A 22,001-nucleotide genomic window follows, 5' to 3' on the forward strand; every position below is an offset into this window, starting at 1 on the left:
ATGTTCAACCTTCAAATAAACAAATCTAGATATATACCGTATCATCTGTTGAACTTATTTGTCAAGCACAAGCGTTTTTCATAATAACTGTAGCTACAAAGTAAAAGCATTCTTAATAACTAACAAAAAATATTCAAATGGCCACTGGTAGAAAAATGGTTAAATAAACTGGGGTAACTCACACAATGTAGTATTATGTAGCTGTGAGAATGAATTATAGCTGCAGTAACATGAATGACCTTATAAACATAATAGTGAATAAAAAAAAAAAGTTCTAAGTATTAACATCCTTTTCTCTATCCCACTTAGAAGATTCAGCACTGCAACGCAGTCATCAAGAAATGCTTACAATTCCTGATGACAAAGGCAACACAAGTTTTTTGGTGGTATAATGACCACATATTTCACTTTGCAATTTTATTGAAAATGCCATGCTCCCATGACTAAAACATGGGGGACACTGTGACTCCTAAGTCTCAAAAGCTTGTATAATTCACAAGCAACTGAAAGCTGCTCACTCAAAAATTGCTGAGGTTCAAAGGACAAATGGTAAGTTGCCACCTCCCAAGGAGTACAGTATAAATCTAGTGGAAGCATTTCTTCACAAATTAAATAGTGTATAGAAAAGTAAAAAACAAAAAAATAAATTAAAAAAAATTATTCTGAACAAGAGTAAGAAGACCTCTAAAACACTGACTCCTTTTAGTAGTTATACAGATGTTAATAAAGCTAGACAATTTCCATTTAACTTGATCTTGTGGTGATAGTAGGACTGAATATCAAATAAAATGTCTTGATATTTCAGAATAAAGTATCTTTTTAATCTTACTTCATCTGAAATTCAACTAAGTTAGTCACTAGTAAACAGCAGTAATAAAAGCTAAATGAAAAGTAGAGGCAGTTGAGAAGCAAAGAATAAGTTGTACAAGAAGCTGTTTTGCATTGCGGCAAAGGAATTCATCATTCAATTGGCATTCACATATTTTCAACAACAAAGAAAACCTTTCAGTTCTCAAGACTTGCATGCCTATGGCTCCAGGTTTAATCCTTGGCACCACCGTACACCAGAGTTGAGTAACACTCCGGTCTCTCATAAAAAAAAAAATTGCAGAGTTGGGCCGTAGTGCAGCAGGTTAAGTGCATGTGGTGCAAAGTGCTAGGACCGGCATCAGGATCCCGGTTTGAGCCCCTGGCTCCCCACCTGCAGGGGAGTCACTTCATAGGCGGTGAAGTAGGTCTGCAGGTGTCTTTCTCTCCCCTTCTCTGTCTTCCCCTCCTCTCTCCATTTCTCTCTATCCTATCCAACAACAACAATAATAATAACTACAACAATAAAACAACAAGGGCAATAAAAGGGAATAAATAAATAAATACCAAAAAAATTGTTTTAAAAATTAAAAGATAAATGAATGTGAGGCTGAGTTGTGGCACACCTGGTTGAGTGCACACATTACAGTGTACAAGGACCCAGGTTTAAGTTCCTACCTGCAGAGAGAAAGCTTCACAAGCGATCTAACAGTGCTGCAAGTCTCTCTCTCTCTCTCTTTCCCTATCTCCTACTTCCCTCTCAATGTCACTTTGTCTTTGTCTAAAACAAATATATAATAAAGATATTTTTAAAAGATACAACTCTCACAAAAAGATAAATGGAAAACTGCATTCCATAAATTGTGTTGCACTTAGAATAATGTATTATATATTTTCTTTAATCTGAGCATTATAATAACACTGAATACTACTATCATCTTACAGATGAGGAAACTGAACCTCTGAAGTGTTAAGAGTTCAATAACAGTAGTTTGTAAGACAATACATTGTTGGGTCTACATATATCTAACTAACTATTGATGTGTTTGGCTTTTGTTTTCTTCCACCAGAGCACTGCTCAGCTCTGGCTTACGGTGGTACAGGGTATTGAACCTGGGACTTTGGAGCCTCAGGCCTGAGAGTCTCTTTGCATAACCATTATGTTATCTCCCCCGCCCAATGTGTTTGGATTCTTTAAGATAAAATCTTAAATAAAGAGAGTTGTTGATCACTTACTATGTACCAGGAATTGTGCCAGACACTGGGGATACAAAGATGAGTAAAACACGATTCCTCCTTTCAAGGAGCTCATAGTCTAGTGAGGAGACAGACCTGTAAACAAATAAAAAGTCTTCAGTGTGACAGTCCCTAAAATAAACACAAAGTGTAATACAGTATACCTGAAGCACAAATGTAGATAATCCAGCTTCACAGAAAAGATCACATGACACATGACAAAGTAGGTACATTTCCCAGGTCCAGCTATCTTGACGGCTCACACATATTTAAGTATAACTAACTCACTGCTGCCCAAGTTACCCTTCTAAAATGCAATTCCTTTAATGAAAACTCCTAGGATTTCAGGATAAACATGAAACTGCTATGTACGGTGTGTGTGTGTGTATATATATATATATATATATATATATATATATTTATATAAATATATATATATATTTCCCCCTTGCCCTAGATTATAGTTTATACTGTTTCTCACTGCTTTGTGCTATCTTTAGATTGCATTTTCCTTCTATGCCAACAATTCCCTGACTGTTCCATACTTTATATGATACTGTCTTAAAGAATTACACTTTATTATAGACAGGCAGTTTACACAAAAATAATCTTTTTTGCTGTTACACTTGCTCTGATCAACTTAATTTTGTTTTTTGTTGTTGCCATCGCTTCACTACTTTGAGCTAACTTTCACATAGAAATAGAGAAGAGACAGAGACAGATGTGAGAAGGGGAAGATATCATAGCATTGAAGCTCCCTCCAGTTTTGGGAGCATGACCTTCTCACATCTGTCTCTTCTCTATTTCTATGTGAAAGTAAGTTCAGAATGGTGAAGCAATGACAACAACAAAAAACAAAAATAAATTTAAGATAAGCAGTGTGTGTATGTGGGGGGGGGGCACCTCAGAATACGTACATGATTTTGATCAGATAATTATGAGATAGCCAAGGGTTAGAAAAGATTATGACCAGGAGCAGCAGATAATGTGTTAGACTCTCACATATGTGGTCCTGGGTTCAATGCCTGACATCTGGTGTTTCCTTTCTTCCCCCTAACCCTCTCATTCAATGATTATGGACAACCAATATTTCTTACTTTACTTGAGATGGACTGTGCTGTGCTGTGCAGGATAGGGAGAAGCAGCAGCACAAATTGTGGGAGACAATACAGCAAAATTTCTAAAGTCAACTTTGCAGTTAGAATCTTTGGATTTTCCAATTCTACCACTTAACAATTGTTATGTCCAATGTGGGAGGAACAAAAAGTCTTTGTTTTAACAAACTTTGAAACAATTTGATTATTCATTCAATTGAGTTTAGGTCATAACCTTTGTTGAGAGAATATGGCCAATTCAACCCTCCAAAAATACCAGAGTTGGAGAAGATTACCATCTGGCTGCAAAAGTTAAGAAAGTTGACTACTATAGTAATAAACTCCACTCTCATTCGCCCAAAGTTCTAGAACCATCCATTTCTCACTTAGATTATCTTAACTAGCTACTTGCTTCAAGATACCATTAAGTCAGAAACAAAATAAAAAAGTAAGATATCTGATCCATTGTGTTTAATATGTATAGTGTTTAAGCTTCAGAAAAGTCAGTGAAATGTCATATACTTATGTTCCTGAAATAATAAGCACACTTAATTCTGATTACCTACATTAAATCATGTAAAGTAGGTACAACAAAGACATAAAGGACACCATACACAATTGTGATTTTCTAAACACTGAATCTTTATCCAGCTCTAGTCACTTTATACTACCATTTTTAACCCGAGCTATGTAATCTATCACCAATCCACTCTAAAACTATGAGTTACACAAATACTACTCAATTATTCTAATGACTAGTTAAGAAAGAGTATCGAAATGAGCTTTACTTGGGTTATATCATTTTGTACCACATGAGTACTGAATAAATCAACTAAATATTTTAGATAAATTATTCTTTGTTTTTATACTAGACATTTTGTATTGATTGTGGACTATGGAGAGGAAATAAAAATTGGGATAGCAGATAAGAGGTTCAGAATCAAAAGAGCAAAGAAGAAAAAAGGTACATATATTTATCACCCCCCCTGTACATGATTTGACTTGATTTTCAGTTCTATAGTAAGTCTGCTTAATATGAATTTGTTGATTATTTAGTACTAGTATTTAGATGAGTAGTAGAAAATTTACAGTGAAATGGAAGAAATAAAGCATAGATGATTATAGTGCTAGGAAACACATAGCAATACACTAATCTAAAACTGAAGAGAATCACTTGGGTTTAACCTTGAAGGAGGATTAGAAACTAGGTAGTTTAAAAGTAAGAGCAGCAAGCAGAAAAGTCATCAGCATCAAAAATCTCTCTGTGAAACTCATCCACAGTCTTGTGTTCTGGGACTAGATTAGTGAATAAGATAAAGCCATTAGTGAGCTTTGGGTTAAAATGGCATTCTGGGTAATACTAACCTTCTTATTCATCTAGATATATTTTAATAGAGATGAGAACACACACACACACACATATGTAACTGATAGTAAAGTATTTCCTTTTCTCTTCTGGAACCTAAGCTCTAAAGCTCTAGCACTTAATTGTTCATTAAAAACAGGCGGAAAATTCATGCGTTTGTGAAGACTGGTGCCACCATTCATTTGAGACCAAGTCTCTGCTCAGTCTGTTTTGAACTCCTTACCTGATCAACATCCCTGCTAAAAAAGTAAAATATGCCTATTTTTCTGACTACTCAATATTCTTGAAGAATGCCTCTTCACTGAGCAGCAGGTAGGTAGAATCTCCTTAACTTTTCCAGACCTGTCATCTGCGTTCACATCCATTCTTTTCAGTTTCTAGGTAGTGTCAGTGTAAGACCTATTCTCACAATCTATACACTATACCTCTGCCTTAAATCTTAACCAGTCCTGCATGCTAATAGATATTGTCTCAGTAATCACTCTCTTCTGTAACTTTGGTTTCTTCTACCTGTTAACATGTTCATTTCTTTTTCATCTTCAAAAACAAAGCTGTAAAAACATCCCTTTAAAATTTTCTCTCTTTTCCCTTTTAGTTACAGGAGTAGGATGTAAGGGCATGTACCATTTTAATTTGAAAAGGCAAGATTAAGTTCAGTAAGACTCTGGCTACCAGAGCAAGAGATATATAACAATGCAAGTTCGTGGGTTTGAAGAAAGGAAAATTTGTAGTATTTGTGTAACTCATAGTGTAGAGTGGATTGGTGATAGATTACATAGCTCGGGTTAAAATTGGTAGTATAAAGTGAATCTAGAGATGGATCTAGATTCAGTGTATAGAAAATCACAGTTCTGTATGGTGCTCTTTTATGTCTTTGATGTACCTACTTTATCGATAAATGTGAATTCTCTTTTAAAAAATTATTTATTAATGAGAGAGAAAAATGAGCAAACCAGAGCATTATTCTAGCACATGTGAAGTCGGTAACTGATTGGGCCTCATGTTCACTGGTCAGATGCTACACTTGCTGTGTCACCTGATGGCCTCTTCATCAATTTGAATGCCAATGTTTGAGAGGTAGAAGGCTATTTGAACACATCAAAAATTCTCCCACAAAAAAAAAAAAAAGTAGTGTAACTGGCAGGGAGGTACCCAAGGCCAAACCATATAAACCTACCAGCCTCATAACAGAAAAATCACTTGCATTGTACAAAGAAATCTATTGTTCCACAAAGATGTTTCAGAGACACACAAATACTTATTTGTATGCATGGGCATCCCTCCTGCAAAAAGCAAATTTCAAACTGAAAGTAGTAGTACCAAGAGTATGACCTAAAATATGTAACTGTTTTATCCAAAATCTTGCCTTGACTTCAACCATTTGTTCATTCAAATTGTTTTCATTGCATAGTGACTATAAACTCCAAAACTGCAGAAGCATTCTCAGCACAATTTCCTCTTGCCTCCCTCAAACCAGGAGTGTTTAATGCACCATTTTTCAATAAAGCATACATAGTACTAGCTAAATCTCAAAAAAAAAACTAAATGAATAAAGGTTTACAAGAACAGAGCTTCTCAAATTTATTTTTCCTTTTATAAGTTGCCATCAAAATGAAAAGTACAAAAATTCTTGTAGAAAATACTCCCAAAGTCACTACCTTTGAAAACATTATTCTAGACAATATACAGTATCATAGTGATTCTTTCTTTTTATATTTATTTATTTATTCCCTTTTGTTGCCCTCATTTTATTGTTGTTGTAGTTAATGTCATTGTTGTTGGATAGGATAGAGAGAAATGGAGAGAGGAGGGGAAGACAAAGGGGGAGAGAAAGACAGGTACCTGCAGACCTGCTTCACCGCTTGTGAAGCGACTCCCCTGCAGGTGGGGAGCTGGGGCTCGAACCAGGATCCTTATGCTAGTCCTTGCGCTTTGTGCCACCTGTGTTTAACCCATTGTGCTACCGCCTGACTCCTATCCCCCCTTTTTTTCCTCCAGGGTTATTGCTGGGCTCAGTGCCTGCACCATGAATCCACCGCTCCTGGAGGCCATTCCCCCCCACCTTTTGTTGACCTTGTTGTAGCCTCGTTGTGGTCATTATTATTACCATTGTCGATGTTGTTCGTTGTTGGATAGGACAGAGAGAAATGGAGAGAGAAGGGGAAGACAGAGAGGGGGAGAGAAAGACACCTGCAGACCTGCTTCACCGCCTGTGAAGCGACTCCCCTGCAGGTGAGGAGCCGGGGGCTTGAACCGGGATCCTTATGTCGGTCCTAGCGCTCTGAGCCACGTGGACTTAACTCACTGCGCCACTGCCCGACCCCCCCCTCTTTTTAAATATGTATGTGTGTATATATATTTGTTACCTTCATTTATTTGATAGACAGCCAGAAATTGAGAGGCAAGGGGGAGGTAAGGAGACAGACATACGCCTGCAGCACTGTTTCACCACGTGCAAAGTATTCCCCCTGCAGGTGGGGTCCGAGGACTTGAACCGGGGTCTTTGTGCACTGTAACATGTACGCTCAACCAGTCATAACAATATCATTAATTGGTTGAGTAAGACAAAATTTAAAATCCTCCAGGCCATAGTAATCTTATTAAATTCAAAATGGAATATAAACTGAATCAAGATTTTCTAGCTTAGAACTATTTAACTAAAGCACTGCATATTTCATGAAAATATGAAATAGTACCAGCTTTCCATAAGTGCACCAAGGTAGAACTGCGTTTAACCTTATGACATTATTTTCCTCCAGTGCACACATTTACAAAGTTACAATCCTAGTATACAATTGTCTTATTTTCTGTTCCCACCCCAACCCCATTTATCCAATTAGAAACATGACTGAGCTGTCAGCCCACATCAGAAATCTACTTATGATCACAGTTGTGGAAGATATTTTAGAAGGCCACAAGATGGTGATGTTGTTCCATAAAATGCATCCTTAGAAAAAAAAAAATGTAAGTATATACACTATACTAACTTTTCCTAAAATGAAATCAACATTTTTTTTCCACTGCAAAGGTAGCAAAAATAGCTGAACTTTGTTTACTAGAAAATAGGGTGAAGAGGAAAATAAATTCATATCGATTTCAATTCCTGAGCTCAGTAAGTTGCTATTTTCCTTAAGACACAGAACTCCAGCACTACTGTTTTGTCTTTTCTCATTCATATCTCCTCTTTCGATTTCCTGGTTTTCCTTCTCAGGCTTTAACAAAAAACTGAAACTTACTTTTACTTATCACGTACTAACTTGCGATATTCTTTTCCTTGTTTTTAGACTAAGAAAATGATTACCATTTCTGTATCAGAAGAACTGACCCTAAAATTATGTCAACAAGCGACCCTTGATGTGGTGCACTGGATAAATTCTGAACTCTCAAACATGTGGTCTTGCATTCTATCACTGCCATGTGCCAGAGTGATGCCCTGTTCTTTCCATCTCTCTGCTTCTCTCATTAATAAATAAGTCTTTTTTTTTAAATATGTCAACGAAGGGGAAATTATACCAACATGGTACCAGTAATGAGAATGAGACTGGTTTTATACATTCAAATCTGCTAGTTTTTCAATTTCTTTAAGTATGCAATTTTATGCTTATAATAGCAACTTAGTAATTTTTCAAGTAAAATATATGTGCATTCAGTAATTTCCCAAAGCCTTGACAATTAGCAGAAAACAGGCTCCTGTGTTGCATAATGTCAATTAAGAAAAAAAATTTCAAAAAGCAATGACTGTCTTAAAACTTGGGTTCCAGACTTAGAGAATCAAATTAAGATAACATGTTTTAAAAAGAGCTATACAAAAACTCCCAAGCACAAGAATAAGATCATAAAGAGTAATTATAAAGGACTACCTGCACTTGTAAAAAATAGCTAAGCAATGTGGAAGCATAACTAGCTTTAATCTAGAATCTGAATCAGGTCTCCAATGTCAAAACTCTTATTGGGTTCCTATTATATATCAGTCATGTTACAAAAACAATTTTTAAATAGGGGGTCAGGTAGTCATGTACTCAGTTGAGTGTTCACATCATAACGTACATGTGCAGGGGGCTGAAGGCTCCATTCCCACCTCCAAGGGGGAAGGAAGCTTCATAAACAGGTAAGCAGTGCTGCAGGTGTTTCTTTGTCCCTCTTTCTTCCCTTTCCCTCTCAATCTCCCTCTCTCCTGTCAAAAAAGAAAGTAATAGAGTACCAGGAGTGGTGTATTCATTATGCAAGCAGAGTCCTAGCAATAAAAAAAAAAAAAAAACCTAAAACCTGGGAGGTGGGCTAAGCGTATGTGGCGCAAAGCACAAAGACCGGCATAAGGATCCAGGTTCCAGCCCATGGCTCCCCACCTGCAAGGGCACCACTTCAAAGGTGGTGAAGTAGGTCTGCAGGTGTCTTTCTCTCCCTCCTGTCTTCCTTTTCTCTCTCCATTTCTCTGTCCTATCCAACAATGACGACATCAATAGCAACAACAATAACTACAACAATAAAACAAGGGCAACAAAAGGGAATAAATATTTAAAAAAAACAACAACCCTAAAACCCAATTTTATTTACTCTGAAGTCTCCATGCCATCATTATTCTTAGCAAATGAGATAATTTAGGTTTCAAGAATTTAAGCAAATTGCCCAGGGTCATAAAATTATTGAACCTCAGAATTTTGAACCCAGATTTTTTTAGTTCAAATTCAGTGTTTTCTCTCCTTAATATTTTGTTTACTTATTTATTTTGGACAGACACAGAGAGGAATTGAGAGGAAAGGGGGAGAAAGAGAAGGAGAGAGAAAGAGACACACCTGCAACATTGCTTCACTACTCATGAATCTTTCCCCCAGCAGGTAAGGAAGGACTAGGAGCTTAAACTCAGGCTCATGTGTGTTGAAATGTTTGCTGCATGGTAGTCAATGCTCTTTTCACCACAACTACACCACAAAGTCAGAAAACAAAATAAGGAATGTTGCACTAAAATCAAGCTTTAAAATGAGGAGTTTGTTATTATCAATCTGAGGTGGCCGTCCTTCTCATTTTAACATTGAGAGGCTAAACGACGTAATGGTGGTATGGTTTTGTGAGCCTTTACTTATTATGCTTTATTTAGTTTATTTTAATGAGAGATACAGAGGGAAAGAGACGGAGAGACACACAGACTCCAGAACACTTTTCAGCTTTGGCTTAACCTGGAATTTCAGAACCTCAGGCGTGAAACCATTAGCTGCTTCCCCAGCCTTTTGTGAGGCTTTTAAACAGTCCTTGAAAAAAAAAAAAAACATTTCCTTAGAGTTGAGAAAGAACAAATAATCCAAAAACAGCTTATGTGTTAAAAGCATAAGCACATTAACAATGAAGAAGGCAAGCTGTTAGGACTGTCTTTAATAAATGATCACCATGTGTTCTGGGAGAAACACTGAGCTATATAACAGCCTTACGTCACAAAGAACAAATTTCATATCGTTAGTATACTCGTATTTCAAAATGACACAAACAGTTCCATAAATAATTGGTCACTTGTTTCAAAGAGTGGTGTTTTAATGATTTAACAGATTACCAGACCATTTTCCTTCAAATCCAAAAATGGCACACATTTTGATGATCCTCAAATACACAGTGTATGTACTTTATCTAATGATGAAGAAGAAAGATTAAGAAATGAAAACTAAGAGCTTCAGCTTCAGCTGAGGGGTAGAAAATAAACTTAGAAGCACAAAGCTTCTAAATGTCAGTCGAAACCCACCTCATGAGGAAGTACTTTTATGCACTGTTTATCACTAGAATCTCATGACCTAAAGCTATGTTCATCCCAAAACATTTTCAGATTGTTTCTAAAAACATTAAAAGTTCTGATTTGCCAGTGTTTCAATAGTTACAGAGATTCACTAAATATTCACTTCCAAAATATCAATTTTTAATTTGAAAAGACTGGGTTGGGGTAGTATAACACAAAAAAGTTAGACATACCCATATCCACACTCAAATATATAACTGTGTACAATTAACTTAGTGTCAGTTTTCTTTTTTAAAAAAATATTTACTTATTTTCCCTTTTGTTGCTTTATTGTTATTGTTGTCGTCGTTGTTAGGACAGAGAGAAACGGAGAAGAAGGGGAAGACAGAGAGGGGGAAAGAAAGATAGACACCTGCAGACCTGCTTCACCGCCTGTGAAGCGACTTCCCTGCAGGTGGGGAGCCGGGCGGGGCCTCCAGCCAGGATCCTTCCACCAGTGCGCTTCAGGCCACATGCGCTTAACCCGCTGTGCTACCGCACGACTCCCTGAGTGTCAGTTTTCTTATTCTCAATATGAAAATACTAATATAATCAGTCATGTGAAGGGGGAAAAGAAGTGGTTACCAGTAACTCTAGAAACTAGATTGTTTCTGGAATTCTGACAGTGGAAGTTGCACAATAATTGTTAATTTAAGTTTTACATCTGTTTGGCTGTTGGTTTTAACAACACTGTTGAGCTCAGGCTTATGGAGTTGAACTCAGGAATCAGAATCTCAGGTATGAAAGTCTTGTGCATAAACTATTGAGCTGTTGGAAAAGTCATGATATATTTTTTCTATGCAAAAATGTGTCATCACTTTTCCAACAAATAGCTAATATCTTCCCAGCTCAAGTGTTAATTTCTCTTTTTCTCTTTTCTGCCTCCAGAAATTATCTGTGGTTATAAAATTATACTGTGGTTAAGTACCTGCTTAACTCCACCACTCTCAGCAGCCATTTTTTTTTCTTTTCTTTCCTCTAGATAGAAACAGAGATAGAGAGGGTGAGAGACAGAGAAGAGAGACAACACAGCAGAGTGATAGAAGCTTCCCCTCTGTAGGCACTTCCTGTTAGTGGTCCAAGTCCTACTCACTGTAGGTAACTGGTATGCTCTACGGAATGAACCATCTGCCAGTTCTCCCAAGTTCCTCCCATTACCACTACCACTGTAGCCACACTCTCAAGTACTCCCAGAACCAAGAAAGCCCAGAAAGTCCATAATAAAGTATGTTAAAGCATTTTAGTCACATTACCGCGTGTTAGGATAATACACAGCACCCCGACACATGTACACATCCACACTAAGATTCAGATTAAAATTATATTTAAGCCCTTGAGAAGCATATAGTACTGCTAATTTTTGTTGTTAAGATAGAGACCAGGACAAGGAGTCCAGTGGTGGGGTACCTGACTGAGTGCACCATATTGCAATTCTCAAGGACCCAGGTACAAGTCCCTGATGCCCACTTACAGAGTGTGTGTGTGTGTGTGTGTGTGTGTGTGTGTGTGTGTGTGTGTGTGTGTGTGTGTGTGTGTGTGTGTGTGTGTGTGTTTCACTAGTGGTGAAGCAGTGCTGCAGGGGTCTTCTTTTTCTTTCTCTCTCCCTTCCTATCTCCCCCCTCTTCTCAATTTCTATCTTATCAAAGATTTCTTTAAAAAAATTTTTTTTTAAGATAGAGAGAGGCAGAGTGTGTGTGAAAGAGATCACGGTATGGAATCTTTCTTCAATGTAGTAAGGGCTGGGCTCAAACCTCAGCTGCACACATGGCAAAGCAACACACTATGCTAGTAAGTTAGCCAGGTCAATACTGCTAATTTTTTGCTGTAAACATGTGACTCAAGATATTTAAAGCTATTCAACTAACACACACACACACAAAGATTTACAGATAAAATGCTTTCTCTAATAATTTTTCCTAAATAATTTTAAAGCAGACTGCTAAGTATAGTCTTTCATCAGCTATGCTACTTTTTACAGAAAATGTTAAAATCTAAAATACACATAAATTTCCCAAAATGAGAGATAATCAAGTAAACAGCTAAAATGTTACCACCAGAATAATGTGATTCTTCCCAAGTTTAAAAGAAGTAAAAATACAGGGGCACAATTCTCATCCACAGATACAAAATCCATAAAGCAATAAAAAATTAAAATTCTTTCATAACTCAGCTGGTAACAAAAATCAGACGTGGACTCATTGTTAACAAAATGATCAAATATATGGCTATTCATTGTCCTTATTTATGAATAGGTAAACATGTTCCAAAGAAAATACAAGGTGTTGCCCTGTATTTCACTGAGATTTCATATAACATGGTATATAAAATGCATCACTCTCCAAGAATGAAAACTCTTAAAGCATATCTGACACTAGTGGCAAGGTATTATGAACCAATCCTGGAGAATATTATTGACTGCTAAGTGCATGAGTTAAGTTACATAATAAATTTATGGATTATGCTTTATAATGATTACATAAAGTAGGTCTTAATCCCAAATTAACTTGATCAAGATCACTGAGCCAAAAAAAAATGAATAGTAAGACTTCTATCTATTTCTGTCTTCCTAAGTCCTAATGCCCTAGACAGTCAACACTTTAAAGAAATGTAAACTCATCTTGGATGAAGCTTAAAGAAATCATACTAAGTTGGATAAACCAAAAAGAGGAGGATGAATATGGGATGATTTCAATCATGGGCAGAATTTAAGGGGAAACAAAATAAAACTTGGACTGGTCTGGTGTACTACACCAAAGTGAACTCTAGAGAAGGAGGGAGGAAGGGGGTGTGGGAAAGTAAGGCTTTCAGGTCCTGGAACATGACGATGGAAAAGAACCTAAACTGGGGGGTAAGAATGTTTTGCAGACACCCGTCAAATGAGATGAAAAAGTGTACCCATGTGCCAACAACTGTATTGTAAGTCATTAACATCCCAATTAAAAAAAAAAGGAAAATAAAAGGCAGTCCTAGATATGAATCCAAACAAAAATGTATCATTTTGTAGTTAGGTATAAAATTTTCTAGACTTTAAATGTCTGAGATATAATAACACTAAAATATGAGCTTAAGAATCAACATAAAAATTTTAATATATACCGATTATAAACAACCAAACCATAAAGTATATTTTTCATTCTGAGTATTCATATCTAAAAACCCATTACTTCACAGTTTGAGGATAAAGAGATGAGTTTATTGTTTTTCTCCTAAAAGAATGGGCCACAAAGTCAATGAAGACAAACAAAAACAATACCCTCCTCAAGAAAGTGTAAACTAATTGTTTTGCATGCAAACTTTAAAAGTATCGTGGATTTGACATGGTATGTTGTTTGTTTGTTTTTGCTTTTTGTTTTTACCCACAAAATGTACTAACAGTATAAATCTATAGGTGTTATGTAAACAAAGGTTAAGTTCTTCTAGGAATAGCCCAATGGCAGATATGGTCACAGAACTGGAAAATATTTAGGTGTAGTGACACAAACTAAGTGGCAAGACAAAGGCTTAAACACAAGTTAAAGAATATAAACTCAGGGATGGTGAATAGATAGCATAAGTTATTCAAAGAAACTCTCCTGCTTGAGGCTCCAAAGTCCCAGGTTCATACCCCACACCATCATCCACAGCTGAGGATAAAGGGGTGGGTGTGTGGGTGTGGGTGTGTGTGTGTTCTGAGATTTTTTTTTTTGGCTTGGTCAATTTAAATTTTAAATATTTTCTCTTATTTTCGTCCCAAGTTAAAGCTGTATAATGTTTTCCCCCACAAGAGCCAATTATGGTGCCTCACACAACCAACTTTCTTTATTTTAATTTTTTAGTTATATTTATTGGATAGAAATGGTCAGAAATTGAGAGGGAAGGGAGTGACAGAGGGAGAGAGACTGAGAGACACCTACAGCCCTGCTTCCCCACTCGCAAAGCTTTCCCCCTGCAGGTGGGGACCAGGGACTTGAACCTGGGTCTCTGTGCATTCTAACGTGCGCTCAACCAGGTGTGCCACCACCTGACCCACAACCAACTTTTTTTTTTTTTTTTTGCCTCCAGGGTTATTGCTGGGGCTCGGTGCCTGCACCATGAATCCACTGCTCCTGGAGGCCATTTTTCCCCCTTTTGTTGCCTTTGTTGTTGTAGCCTTGTTGTGGTTATTGTTGCTGTTGATGTCGTTCACTGTTGGATAAGACAGAGAGAAATGGAGAGAGGAGGGGAAGTCAGAGAGAGGGAGAGAAAGACAGACACCTGCAGACATGCTTCACCGCCTGTGAAGCAACTCCCCTGAAGGTGGGGAGCTGGGGGCTCGAACCGGGATCCTTACCCCAGTCCTTGCACTTTGTGCCACGTGCGCTTAACATTTCTACGTAATATTTTCTTAAGTAAAAGCTAATCACATAATTTGACTTAAAAAATTAATTGGTTCAGTTTTTTTCTGGGAGGGGTCTTCAAAAGAATTTCTTTTGCATAATGATGCAGAAATTTTTTAAGTAAGGAAGCTTGACTGATGTCTCTTATAAGGTCACTTCTCTTGTCTACTTCTTACTATAGTCACTTTCTATAGTTGTTAGATCAAGTCCTTAAACCTCCAAACTAGTTTCTTTTTTAAATTTTTATTATTATTATTTTTAGATTTTATTTATTTATTTCTGAGAAAGACAGGAGGAGAGAGAGAAAGAACAAGACATCACTCTGGCACATGTGCTGCTGGGGATCAAACCCGGGACCCCATGCTTGAGAGTCCAAAGCTTCATCACTGCACCACCTCCCGGACCACCCAAACTAGTTTCTTTGTATTGACATTGTAGCTGTGTATTAACTGGATACTACATACCTTTAAAATGGTTAGAAAACACTAAAACTCCAAATTACCTGACTGGTTCTTATTAGAAGTTCTCAAATATACATAAAGCAATGTAAAATATGTATTAAAAATGAAGATCCCTTTATGAATTCTACCATCAAGGACTACACCATAGATGTCAAAGGTTACTCAAGAACCTATTTGACCCCCACCTGCAGTGGAGAACTGCCATCTCTCCTCCGCGCCAAAAAAAAAAAAAAAAGTCACTGGTAATAGTGGAGTCACGCAGGCTCACTGAGTCTTAACAATAAGCCTGGTGGCAAAAATAAATTAACTCTACATTTGATAAATATCCCAGATGACTGTGATAAAAAGACTGCACTTCTGACATTGTTTTACACTATAACTCAACTAATGACGGCACTAACAACTTCTTGTTCCCAGACTGCACAGGCAAACAGCTCCAGGTCCAGCCATTGAGTCAGTATCTTTATCACACTAATTTCTAGCGTTTTCAGCAAGGTAGTTTTTAAGTTAAGAGACTTGACACCAGGTTCCAGATGCCACCAGGATGCTGGCCAGGCTTCCCTGGATTGAAGACCCCACCAATGTGTCCTGGAGCTCAGCTTCCCCAGAGACACACCCTACTAGGGAAAGAGAGAGGCAGACTGGGAGTATGGACTGACCAGTCAACGCCCATGTTCAGCGGGGAAGCAATTACAGAAGCCAGACCTTCTACCTTCTGCATCCCACAATGACCCTGGGTCCATGCTCCCAGAGGGATAGAGAATGGGAAAGCTATCAGGGGAGGGGGTGAGTAATGGAGATTGGGTGGTGGGAATTGTGTGGAGTTGTACCCCTCCTACCTTATGGTTTTGTTAATTAATCCTTTCTTAAATAAATTTAAAAAAAAAAGAGACTTGACAGACAGTTCTGTTTATACCAAGCTAAGCTGTAAATGTCTTTGAGAAATGAATAGATGATGGAATAATGTATTACTTGGTTGAATTATCAGCTTCTTAATTGAAATGAGTTAAGAGCAGTTAAGAATGACTTAAGGGCTACTATGTCTAGGGGTCATTTGTACTTTCTGCTTGACAAACAATTATTTCAATTTATCCTTTAAAAAGACTTAGTAAAGGACTTCCGGAGACGTGGCTATGGAGTAGAAGCTGTTTCAGATCTAGAAAACTAAACTAGAAAACAACAACAAAAAGTCAACTGAAGACTCAGCAAAATACAACCAGAATTTCTTTAGGAACTCACTAAGCCACAGCCACCATGTTGTGGGTGCTACCATGATTTCATCCTGAACTCCCTGGCAGACGACCTCACCACTGTGTCCAGGAACCTCACCTCTCCAGAGCTCTCTACCCAACTAGGGGAAGATAGAAATAGGCTGCCAATGTCTATGTCCAGTGAAGAAGCAATTACAGAAGCCAGATCTTCTACTTTTTGCACTCCGTAAAGAATTTTGGTCCATACTTCCAAAGGGGTAAACATTAGGAGAAGATGACCAGAGGGCTCTGAACTTTGAGATGTAATAATTAGAATTCCACCAGGACTCCAAAGAGAAGAGGGGAAAAAAACAAGACACTCAGAAGTAGTAGGTGACTTAGAAAGAAAGAGAAAGTAGGACCATAGGGAAAAAAAGGAATATATATATTCCTAATACATAATATATATACATATACATATGTAGCTAGCTAGTTATAGAAATTAATAGTCAACTGACTTTAATCTTGGGGGAACTAATTCAGTTTCCAATGCAGGGAATGCGAACTCAGAACTCTAGTGGTGGGAAGGTGTGGAATTATACCCCTTATTTATAATTTTGTAAATCAATATTAAATCACTAATAAAAAATTTAAAAGACCAGTAAGGAAGGTAATCTTTACATTTTACATTAGAAGAAACTGATAGCAAGGCTTGGCACTGACAGACACCAGCTCAGCCTAACTCAAAGCTATTGCTCTTAACACATAAATCAGAATCCCTTTAATAGCTAAGCTTTAAGAGTTAAGCAATCTAGTTCATTAGTTCTGAGGTAAGGTATATCTTAACTTAGCGCTTTCATTTAACTAATTCTTTCTTGACTATCAAATAAGCTCAGTCTACAACAGCAAAACTGACAGAAAAAAATTTATATATATATATATTGTTTTCAATGAATTAGTTTTGTTACAAGGCACTAAGTAAACAAGAAAAAGCTCACCTGCTTCAATACACTGTTTGCATAATTTGTTCAAACCCTGTAGAAAAGAGGTGTAATTAACTATAAGCCCACACATTCACATAGTTTCTGAAAACAGGCTGTGCATTAGTGACACTGTACTAAATTCCCAAGTTCCAAAAGGACAGTCTTATGTGTCATCTCAACACTGATACTCCAGAGCCCAGCATATCTGACATGTTATAGGTATACCAGTATATATTATGAACAAATAAAAAGTTTAAAGAATATCAAAATAAACTCCAGCCTTCTTTGTGCGTTAAGAATTATCATTAAACTTTTTTTCCTGCTTTATTACTTACTGCCTTTCAGACCAAGTTGCAGATGCTACTATGATTCCATTCTGAACTCCATGGGCAAATGACCTTACCAATGTGCCCCAGAACCTCACCTCTCTGATCCCTATCCCACTAGGGAAAGACAGAAAGAGGATGGGGTGTGGATTGACCTGTCAATGTCCATCGGAAAAGCAATTACTGAAGGCAGGAACTCCTACCTTCACCCCAAAAAGAACTTTGGTCCACACTCCCAGAGGGGGAAAAATGTTAGGGGAAGATGACTAGAGAGCTCTGAAACCCAATTCCATCAGGACCTGGAGAGAAAAAGAAGAAAAAAGGGAAGAGATTCAGAAGTAGTAATAGGTGTAGGTGTGACTGAAAATGGAGAAAATGGGCGAATATATATGTATATAGAAATAATAGTTAACCCATATCTGTGACCTTGGGAGAACCACTGCAGTTTCCAATGGAGGGGAAAGGGACACAGAACTCCAGTGGTGGGAATGGTGTGGAATTATTCCCATTATTTTGTGATTTTGTAAACCATTAATAAAAAAAGAAAATTGTGGGGCCAGGTGGTGGCGTACCTGGTTAAGTGCACACTTTAGAGTGTGCAAGGATCCAGGTTCAAGCCCCTGGTCCCCACCTGCAGGGGGAAAGCCTCACAAGTGGTGAAGCAGGGCTGCAGGTGTCTCTGTCTCTCTTCTCTCTACCTCCCCCTCCCCTCTCAATTTCTCTGTCTCTGTCCAATAATATATAAATAAAATAAAATAAAAATAAAAGATTAAAAAAATTTTTTTAAAGTCATGACATATAAAAAAAGAAAATTGAAAGAAAAAAGGGCATCAATATATCATCAATGTATTTTTCAGACAAGAAATGAACTTTTGGGTCACCATGCTGGCTAGAGGCTAGAGGTGGTATATATACACAATGGAATACTATGCAGCTATCAAGAACAATGAACCCACCTTCTCTGACCCATTTTGGAGAGAGCTAGAAGGAATTATGTTAAGTGACCTAAGTCAGAAAGATAAAGATGAGTATGGGATGATCCCACTCATCAACAGAAGTTGAGAAAGAAGAACAGAAAGGAAAACTAAAAGCAGGATCTGACTAAATTGAAAGTAGGGCACCAAAGTAAAAACCCTGTGGTGAGGGGTAGACATGCAGCTTCCTGGGCTGGTGGGGGGTGGGGGTGGGTGGGATGGGACATAGTCTTTTGGTGGTGGGAATGGTGTTTATGTACACTCCTAGTAAAGTGTAGTCATATAAATCACTAGTTAACTAATATGAGAGGGGGGAAATTAATTGTATGTCTCGAAGTTTTTAAAACACAGACTAAGTCTTTTTAATATATAGGCTGTGTATTTGATATGCGGACTCTCTCAAAAGCCTAGACCAAGTAGATCAGAAGCAACCAATGGCACAGCTACATACAAGATACTGGGTACTATACAGCAAAGCCTAACAAAAGGACTTTTCAAAGTTAACCCAATTACCAAATAATGTGATGATAACATTAACTATCGATTGTCTTTTTGAACCCTAAGACAGCAGGAATCTCACATCTCCACTAGGGAGCCTATATTTCCCCCAGTCCTGGAACCTTAGGATAGGGCCCACTTTCCTGCATGCCTCTCCCAATCCACATCAAATAATATTGCATCTGCCGATCGCAACCTAATCAACACAACGATTGCCACCTCAACATGCTTCACTTCAGACTGTGTCCAGAGACTTCACATGTGGAATGACAACCCTTCAGCTTCAATACTCAGGTGAGACTTTTCCTTTCATAGTATACTCTAATTCCATCCCAGGTGGTTCACTTTCTAACAAAGTCCCAAAACCTAGATATAGACCAGGTTCTATGAGAGAGAGCATATGTTCACACGTATCCATAAACTAGTGCAAAATATATACCTGAAAGCAGAAGTACACTAGAGTTTGCAGTGAGTTCCCCCCTAACACTTCCTCCTCACTATTCCAACCTTTGGGTCCATGATTGCTCAACAATTTGTTTGGCTTTGTATGTTAACTCTCTTTTCAGCCACCAGGTTCCACATGCCAACAGGATGCCGGCCAGGCTTCCCTGGACTGAAGACCCCACCAATGTGTCCTGGAGCTCAGCTTCCCCAGAGACACACCCTACTAGGGAAAGAGAGAGGCAGACTGGGAGTATGGACCAACCAGTCAATGCCCATGTTCAGCGGGGAAGCAATTACAGAAGCCAGACCTTCTACCTTCTGCAACCCACAATGACCCTGAGTCCATGCTCCCAAAGGGATAGAGAATGGGAAAGCTATCAGGGGAAGGGGTGGGATATGGAGATTGGGTGGTGGGAATTGTGTGGAGTTGTACCCCTCCTACCCTATGGTTTTGTTAATTTATCCTTTTTTAAATAAAAATAAATTAAAAAAGAAAAAAGAAATGAACTTTTGGGTCATGATGCTGGCTAGAGAGGTTGGGTTTGGTCCCAGCTGAGCATATTAAGAAAGACAAAAACAAGGGGGAGGGGGTTGATAGCATAATGGTTATGCAAACTGACTCTCATAACCGAGTCTCCAAAGTCCCAGGTTCAGTCCCCCATACGACCAAAGCTCTGGTAAAGAAAGAAAAAAAAAAAGAAAGACAAAAACAAAATTGAACCTCATAACTGGCAGAGTGGCACTCTCTTAATTAAAAAATAGTAGGAAAACTTTTTTTGTTTTTTTCTTTCATAGCAAATGTCAAAATTATCAACCCATTGCTACTGCAAAGTGGACAGCCATTTCTTTTTTCTTTTTCTTTTCCCCCATCCAGGGTTATTGTGGGGCTTGGTGCCTGCACTATGAATCCACTGCTCCAGGAGGCCATTTTTCTCATTCTGTTGTCCTATGTTGTTATTGTTGCCATTGCTGTTATTGTTGGATAGGAAAGAGAGAAATTGAGAGACGAGAGGAAGACAAGGAGAGAGAGACACCTGCAGACCTGTTTCACCGTTTGTGAAGTGACCCTCCCTGCAGTTAGGGAGTCGGGAGCTTGAACCAGGATCCTTCAGATGGTCTTTGCGCTTTGTACCATATGCGCTTAACCTGCTGCCTACTGTCTGGCCCCCTGGACTGCCATTTCTACACAAATGTGAAACAAATTCAGATCTAAATAATACAACCATGCATATCAAACATATAAATTCAAACTACTCACATAGCCATGAGTTTAAATTTCCTTCTCTGGGGCCAGGCAGTGGTGTACCTGATAGAATGCACACATTATAGTGCATAGGACCCAGGTTCAAGCCCCAAGTCTCCACCTTGGGGGGGGGTGCTTCACTGGTGATAAAGCAGTGCTGCAGGTGCCTCTGCCTCTCTCTGCCTGTAGCTCTCTCTCCCTATCTCCCCCTTCTGTAAATCTGTCTCTATGCAAAATAAATTAAATAAATATTTTTTAAAAGAAAGTCTCAAAAAAAAACTCTTTAAAAAAACTATCTCTAATAAAAAGTCAGTGGGAAAAGATGACTTTTAGCTTTAGTTCTGATTTTAGCAACTGACCAGGCATATGCCCTAGTAAGTTAAACTTTTTTTTTTTTTTTTGTCTACAGGGTTATTGCTGGGGCTCAGTGCCTACACCATGAATCCACTGCTCCTGGAAGCCATTTTTCCCCTTTTGTTGCCCTTGTTGTGGTTATTATTGTTGTTGTTGGGTAGGACAGAGAGAAATGGAGAGAGATGGGGAAGTCAGAGAGGGGGAGAGGAAGATAGACACCTACAGACCTGCTTCACTGCCTGTGAAATGACTCCCCTGCAGGTGGGGAGCCGCGGGCTTGAACTGGGAACCTTATGCAGGTCCTTGCACTTTGTGCCATGTGCGCTTAACCCGCTGTGCTACCGCTGGACCCCCGTAAGTTAACGCTACTTTTAAGTATGTATTCAATGTCAGCATCTAAAAAGCAATGATGACTGTGTCAGGGAAACGCTTACTTGGGTAGTATGCTGCTTTTCCATATGTGCAAGCCCGGTTTGAGCCCAGCCCCAACTACAATGAAAGAAACTTAAGGCCCCTTTTACTCTCTGCTTTTCTGCCTTCCCCTCTCCACCCCCACCCTTTACCTCCAGGGTTATCACAGGGCTCAGTGCCAGCACTACAAATCCACTGCTCCATGTGGCCATTTTTCCCATTTTATTGGTTAAGACTGAGAGAAAATGAGAGAGAAAAAGAAGATAGAAGGAGAAAGGTAGACAAGACACCTGCAGACCTGTTTCACCACTTGTGAAGCAGGTGGGGAGCCAGGGGCTCGAACCTGGATCCTTGAGTGAGTCATTGCACTTAGTACTATGTGCCTTTAACCCGGGTGCACCACCAACTGGCCCTCTGTACCTGCCTAGTACAAAGACAAAAACAAAAACGAATTATTATCTTTGGAAATATCTACTATTCTGTTACCATAAGTAAATGATA

At 38.4% G+C, this 22,001-nt stretch overlaps 1 protein-coding gene across 3 annotated transcripts in view; it reads right to left on the reverse strand.

Moving 5' to 3' along the window:
- Nucleotides 1-22,001, reverse strand: part of WWP1 (WW domain containing E3 ubiquitin protein ligase 1) — a 108,867-nt gene that overhangs the window by 82,193 nt on the left and 4,673 nt on the right. For all 3 annotated transcript variants that reach the window (XM_016185659.2, XM_060199306.1, XM_007517349.3), the window contains exon 2: nucleotides 2,044-2,139. The gene's annotated coding sequence lies outside the window, so the exon portion shown is untranslated. The remainder of the gene's footprint in view (nucleotides 1-2,043; nucleotides 2,140-22,001) is intronic.

The sequence above is a fragment of the Erinaceus europaeus genome, chromosome 1 (genome assembly GCF_950295315.1).
Source record: "Erinaceus europaeus chromosome 1, mEriEur2.1, whole genome shotgun sequence".
Lineage (NCBI taxonomy): Eukaryota > Metazoa > Chordata > Mammalia > Eulipotyphla > Erinaceidae > Erinaceus > Erinaceus europaeus.